The 7757-nt window shown below is 31.9% G+C and overlaps 1 long non-coding RNA gene across 1 annotated transcript; it reads right to left on the minus strand.

Annotated features, from left to right (window-relative positions):
- Positions 1-737: 737 nt before the first annotated feature.
- Positions 738-3264, minus strand: LOC134265997 (uncharacterized). Its single transcript, XR_009991878.1, has 3 exons — positions 3173-3264; positions 1690-1833; positions 738-1029 (listed from the first exon to the last, which is right to left on the minus strand). It is a non-coding gene; the product is annotated as an uncharacterized LOC134265997 (long non-coding RNA).
- Between the last annotated feature and the right edge of the window lie 4493 nt (positions 3265-7757).

Consider the following 7757-nt stretch of genomic DNA (forward strand, 5'->3'; position numbering starts at 1 on the left):
AAGAAGTTTTCCCATTATATCACAATTCACAAATATATTATTTTTATCAAAATGCCCTGAATAACTGCTTAATCATGCCGGATATATATAGTTATATTCCCCCAGAAACAGTTAAATTGCCCTCCCGAACACATTTATGTTCCCTTGCGTGCAATCATTCTGCGTATTAAATATGTTGGGTTCGAAATTTACAGAGGTAGTTGCTAAGCAAACGTAGAAATTTCTGCTAAAATTAAAATTAAAATTAAAATTAAAAAGTCGGGACAACATCTGTGATTTGTTTATTTAATTTAGATGAATTAAATAATTTAATTTAGGAGAAAAAATCCTTAAATACAACAAAGGTTATCAACTTGTCAGTAAACTGAAAACTCTCTGCCATTGAAACAGGACGGGATATTTCTGAATTATACTCAACGTACATGTTTACATAGGCCTAGTGTTCAATAAATATGTTCGATGATCGATTAGGGTTCAATGATTAAAAATGTTATATACCATATATTACATGGCTTAATTCTCGGGCTTTATACCAGAATATTTGCCCCTCGGTGACAGGAAAGCCCTGGAGTGTTATGTCGCCCTCTGCCTTCGGCATCGGGCAACATAACACTCCAGGGCTTTCCTGTCACCGAGGGGCAAATATTCTGGTATGCTGCCCTTGAAGCCATGTAATATATGTATAATATATCATTGCTTAACTTTTGCAAGCTTAGACTTAGGAATAACATAAATGGGCACACTGAATGGAAAAAAGACGGATTTAGTATGACAAAAGTTCCTCAAAAAGTACCGGTATATCATTTACATGTATGCAGCAGGTCTGTTCATACTGAAGTGCTTTAAATCTTATGGGAGGTTCTGACACAAATGCTTCTTCCCTTTATTTTTCCAACTGCAATCTTGACTTTCTGTGGCTTTCAATTGGTAAAATTCTGATGAACAATTAGGTCTTTCATTGCAGCTTGAGTGTAAACACCTCAGTCATGTTGACATGTGGCCAAAATCAACACAGATGTGATTCTTAGCCTGAAAAAAAAAACTTAACTTCAGTTGCAGCCTTATTGACAGGTGGACACAGAATATACATATAATAATGTAACATCTATTATAAAATTACCTATTACTGACTGATTATTGATATTCTAATAGTAATAGTTCCAATGAAATAAAAATAGCATGATACCTACAAAATAATATTTACATTCCACATGTATTTAGCCTATGAAATGCATAGAATTTGGGGCATATAATACAACATTACATTGACAGTAAGCTCCAAAGGTAAATATTAATTTTTTTTCAATTTTATGTTTATGTCACAAACCTTGAATACCAAGCAACATCAATTGGAAAAATCAAAATTCACTCTCAAATTGAAGAGTTTAACATTCATTTTCTAGATTTGGCACGGTTCTTTCATTAATTTAAACTTACCCCAAGGATAATACAAAGGATTTTGAATTACATTAATTTTGCAGATGATACAGGGAGTTAAAATATGCTGTATTCTTTGAATTCGCCCAACCGAGGTCAGGGTGAAAGGGGCAACAATGAAAGGGGGCGAAATTTCCCGGTATACAGTAATATGTACATTTTATCAGTCTGACATGTACTATAATTATTTTAGCAAGTTTACTTTTTAAAATTTGAAAAGTTTATCAATTTAGAATTATAATTTTTTCATACCCAGCCAGATGGTTTCAGCATCACAGTTGTCTTTTCGCACATCTGGATCAAAGGGATTATACTGCAAAGTGTTGACTCAGGTTGTATATTTTGACTGCTTACTGATGGAAACTCCAGTCTGTTCCTTTGGTGGTTATTAAAAACCTATCGAGAAAACAAATCACTTATCTGACAGTATTCAACTCACATGTGAATTTTATAGACTTCTTTGAAAATTTTATAGACCTTCCTTTTTATAAATTACTTCCGAACAAAAACTAATAAATGAATGTGTGCTGTAAACAAGAACTTAGAATCAGTGTCCTCAATAATGTTTCATAAAATGAGAATACATATAATATAATAATTGGTCAACTGTTTTTTTTTACAAAAAGACTTCTTATCATGTTATTTTACACTGTGTGTCATTACATCAAGTTTGTAGGGAAGATATCAACTCATATTTTAAAAATTATAAACATGGGAGCTATTTTTTTCAGTCACTCAATGACAAATCATGAAATGTGCATGATTTTTTGTTATTTTCGCATTTGTGTGAATAAATTCAATATTGTTTTAAAGGACAAGTACAAAATATCTTTATCAAGAGAATAAGATTCTATGCACTGCCCATAGCAGCCATGTGAATTTTTTTTCCTTCATTTTCGAGATGAGACAAAAGCGTACATAGATCAGATTATACTTCTGCATTTACTCGATGAGCTAACCTTTCATCATGATGTAAATAAATTGTGTCTTCTTAGAAGACATTAGGTACTAAACATAGTGAACAACAAGGCTCGGTAGGCAGGTCCAGTACAATCTTTTGATTTAGCTATATAGCTTTAAATAGCTATATAGCTTTATTAAGCTATTTAAAATAGCTTTATTTAGCTATTTATATACAGTTTTTCACAAAAATGTTTTTTGCTGAAAATAAACAAAAAGTCGCATGTATTTGACTCTTCATATTTGTAATATGGACTATCAAAACAACAACCAAAATCAAAGAAAGTTCTAACTTTGCAGCTTTTGAATACTTTTAAGCAAAAAGAGAATTTCTTTTGTTAGACTAACTGTCCACTACCTTGGCTGCCTTGAGGCTTGATTGCTTCTCATTGTGCTGAACTGTTACCATTCAATTATCTCGTTGAACATAATTGGTCTCCATTATAATATCATTGCAGAAGTAACTGTATCAATTGCTTTATATAGCCCCAAAACTTGTTAAACTTTGAGTCCAAAGTCTCTCAAGGAGACGTAAATTGATGAGTGATTTTTACATGTATTATTTTAAGAAGAGTTCAAAGTTGTATATTATCACTGCACCAAGGTGCGCTTTTTTGTACATCCTGAGAAAATTACCCCTTTAAGAAAAAAGTGTAGTAAAATAGCTAAATTAAGCTATACTGAATTGCTTAATAAAGCTATATAGCTATTTAAAGCTATATAGCTAAATCAAGAGATTGTACTGGACCTGGTAGGAACGTTTTGTTGTATTTACCTGAAAATCATGGGGTACATCTTGATCTTGTCGTGCAGGTTGTACCTAGAAATAAAATCGCCTGAACGGTTGTTGCAAGGTACCAAACAGCAGGGTTCTCCATCATTTGAAATGTTACTGTGTTGCAGAGTTTACGCGAAGCACTAAAATTTGGCGGTATTTTCGCGATCAAATTCGCGACTGAATCATTATTCATTAAAATTACAAAAGAATACATGCACACATTTATTTAGAAATCGCTAATTCGTTACACAAATAGTATGGTCGTACATATTGATAAAAGTAAAACCACGTTTTAGAAAAGCAGAGGAAATTCTGACCGAAACAGTCGAACTGCATGTACTTAACATTTTTGAAAGTAAATTTGTCAGGATTATTTATCAGTTTTCTTGATCGAGTTATCGCATTACAAAAAATGAAACTTCAGAACAGTGAAATATTTTTAAAAGTTCTTTGAATATGTTGAAAAATTGTACGCAATTTATTTACATATTTAATTGACTTCGTTACGATGTTATGTTTGACTTACCATGCTTACTGTGCTATCATAATTCTAGAGCCGTGGCTCTTTAGAAAAGACATTTATATGTTTATTTTTAAAAAAATACAATGAATTTTATTGCCACTACCAATTAACCGTTACATGGAAGTGTGAAAACAAATTATTTATCTTTGTTCCTTCATGCGTGAAGTCCAGCGAGGGTCTACGAGATAATTGATTATGCAAGGCGAAGCCCTAGTAATTAAGTGCTCTAATTTTTACGGTAGAATTGTTTGATTAAATTTTAAGTTAGAGAGAATATGTGTGTATAGATTTTCTAATTATCACAGATCTTACTGTGTCGGCAAAATTTTTACTGTGTCGCATGCATAAAATTTGAATCGTTACTGTGTCGGAGAAAAATTTACCGTGTCGGGAGCAACACAGTAAAACAGCTCATGGAGAACCCTGAAACATCATAGATCGACACACTTCTTGGATACAAAAACAATCGAATAAAGTGTTTTTTTCTTTGAAAATAAAAGAGACTGTCTCTCTGTCAGCATGGTGGCGGAAAACGGCCAGGGAATTGTCGTAAATTCCTAATGTCGGAAGAAGACTTGAAAAGCCAATGTTGAATGATTTTATCAGAATTCTATTGAAAATTACTTTATTTGTCTATCAAATCGTTGCTTGTGGTCCATTAAATTACTTTTATAACAAAATGAGACGTAATAATGAGTATCACGACATCAGCAGTGATCAGCCTATTTTCAGCAGTTCGAGTTGCGCGGTAGATTTGATTTCGTCATGTTCGAATCACCTTAATATCCATTTGTATTTATTCAAACCAATGGGACTTTGGCATAGCGCGGCATTGCATTTTTGCGCAGTATTAATATGACGTCATAAAGGTCAATGATTGTTTTCCGCTCTATCGGACTTAAGAGTTTCAAACAATCGGGGTTTGGCGCAGACCACTGGACTCAGGCGTGACCATCGACCTTTGGAATACCATCGCACTTTGGTGTCCTACAGTTATAAAACTTATTTACATAATACTTGATAAGTCAATGAAAATGAAGACTTGCAGACTATTAACATGTTTAAATAACTAAAGAATTAATGAAATTTTTAACCAGAACAAAGTTGGACCTCTGAATATATTAGAGGTGGGTTCAGGTACAATTGTGGAGTAAGCATCTCCTGTCGACCAGTCTCGCCTACAATGTTTCTTATAGAACTCTTTTTGGTAGTGGTACGAGGGTTGTCCAAAAAGTTCGTGGACAATGACGTTTTTGTTAAAATAAATGGTTTTATATCCATCTATTCTATATCAAAATATTTCTCATGGAAAATTAAGTCAGAATGATTTAATTTTTATTGATGGAACTTAAAATTTTTGTAAAAATCGGGATCTTTAAAGATCGCAGTTTGTGTGCACGGACCAGTCTGACGTTACGCTCATTTCTTTATAACGTCAAACATTTGGATTTTGACTTCACACAGGTTATGGGCACACACTACATTTCTTTCTTAAGGTGCTACGCACTTCAAAGTGCTAGCAATAATTTTAAAGTATAGATAATAATTTATTAAATTTTTAAAATTCAAAATAATGCACTAAAATTTACGAGCGTCATCTAAATAAACAGTTTTTATACTCAAACTGCACAGTCCAGTCCGACGCTGCGCTAGATTCATAACAACGTCATGAATAGAAATCTCCAATTAGAATCAAAATTACATGTGTTTTTGAATTCTTATAGTGTCTTCGAATTTGTACTCACCGTTGAAAAATCGTATATACCAATCCCAAATCGATACACTAAATAAATTTCAATAAGTTTGAGTTGTTTTAACAAATATTTTGTTTCTTACGTCGTTTCAACCGTTATAATACTTAATTTTTTGATCGGACGCTGCCCCGTGCGGACGCCCGACGTCGCTTTTTCTGTTGAGTTTAGACACGTACTTGTAAGGGTTTTCTTTTATTATTTTTGTTGACTATATAGAAAGCGATGCTTAAGATAACAAAAACTGATTATAGCCCCTTTAGTTGTGTTACATAAAATTTTTATTAATTTTTGACTTGTTTTATAAGGAAAATGATCATTTTATTCTGAACACAGAGTTTATATCATTTTGACCTTGGTCCGTGCGCACTATCTGCGACCTTTTATGACCCCGATTTTCACAAAAATATTACGTTCCATCAATAAAAATTTAATCATTCTGACTTGTTTTTTCATAAGAAATATTTTGATATACAACAGATTTATATAGAACAATTTATTTTCACAAAAACGTCTTTGTCCACGAACTTTTTGGACAACCCTCGTAGATTTGACATTACATAATAGGAAAACAAAAGAAAAACCCTATGCAAAGTATTATCCTGTATCGAGTACAATTACGTATAGAGTGTTGAAGGTTGACCTCAACAAATAAAAAAATCTTTTCTTGTCAAAATATTAAATCATTTATCTGCATTCGTGAACAGAGATCAGTGTTTCTCTTTTTTACTTTACAGATTGTGGACCCCTTCCTAGCTTCAAAAATGCAAAAGAAATAAAATCAAAGGGACAGTTTCTAACAATTGGAGTTGGTTCCCTTAGGATATTCCAATGCTACCCCTGGACTCATGAGAAAAAATATAGACAAAAAGTTATATGTCAGTCAGACGGAAATTGGACACATTATCAAAACATCCCTTGTAGTATGTACAAATATTATAAATTAAAAGGTATATTCAACAGCTTACTTGGAAACACATTAAAATCATAGTTTCTTTTTTCCATGTTTTGAAAAAAAATCCTTAGAGCGGACATATATAAATAATAAATACTGTACGTAGTTCATCATTATTCAACCCTACAGATATCTGAATATTTTTGTCCTTTCAATTTGCAAGTTTATAATTTATAGTCTTCATATACATGCATAATGTGATAGAGCAACAATCATGTTTTAGATTTGGTCACCTGTGCTACAGAAGGGACCTCGGTAGAGACTTTGGACATTGATTATAAGGAAATTGACGTACCATATGTTTACTCTGAGGGACACAAATGGGCGGTGAGTTAGTTTGACTCCTAAGATTTACAAAAAAATGATTTATATTATAAAAGGCCTTCGAGCTTTTAAAATTTCTGATATTATAAGTATATATTTATTGACAACTTGATGAGGTTTTTCCTCTTCTTGTGTGAACTCTCAAACCTCTTTTCCTATTTATTGATTAAAAAAGCAAAATTCTTTCTCAAAAAGTTATTGAATGTTTTCATTTTATGTACATTTTTCGCTTAATAAAATATCCATCACACTGTTGCACCTGGGACTAAGGATTGACAAAACTGATTTTGAATATATAGAAATTAATTTGAAAAAAATCATTGTCTCATTTAAAATGATTCTCAAATTGCATGTTTTAATTAAAATCTTTGTGGGACGGCATTGACATACAAAAGCCTTCTGCAATAAGAATTGATTCATGTTTTAAAACTAAATATTTATAGATAAGATGAGGTTACATGTAACACGGCATAAATATATTTCATGTAGGATATCATAAGGCAAATTCTTGTCAAAATATTTTTCTGATTGCTGAATAGCTTTTAATTTCAAATCTTCATAGCAAAATTCTGTTAAATATAATTATGGTAAATGAAAATGAGTCTTAACATTCAAAATCACAATTCATGAACTTGTCCGGATATTACGAATTACGGATATAGCAAAGTAATTTTAAAAGTCCCGGTGACTTCGTTATAACCGAGTTTACTGTATATCTGCACTTTTACTTTTTTTAGGTTATACAAAGAAGGTGCTTTGATAACACAAACTTTTATAGAAATTCGTCCGACTACAAAGCTGGTTTCGGTAACTTTAAAGAAAAATCCGATTTTTGGATTGGTATGCCTGAATTGTGAAATAATATGAAGAGATTTTTAATTTGATTTTTAGCTTTAACAATCTTTATCAAAGAAGTCCCATTTTCACATTGATGCGAAGATTTATATAAAATAACTTACGGAATAATTTTTAATTAATTAATATCTCAGTTGAATGACTTCTTTAATTGATAGTATATGGAAAAATAAT

The sequence above is a fragment of the Saccostrea cucullata genome, unplaced genomic scaffold (genome assembly GCF_032062105.1).
Source record: "Saccostrea cucullata isolate Sc308-1 unplaced genomic scaffold, CSIRO_AGI_Scuc_v1 ctg10509, whole genome shotgun sequence".
Taxonomy (NCBI): domain Eukaryota; kingdom Metazoa; phylum Mollusca; class Bivalvia; order Ostreida; family Ostreidae; genus Saccostrea; species Saccostrea cuccullata.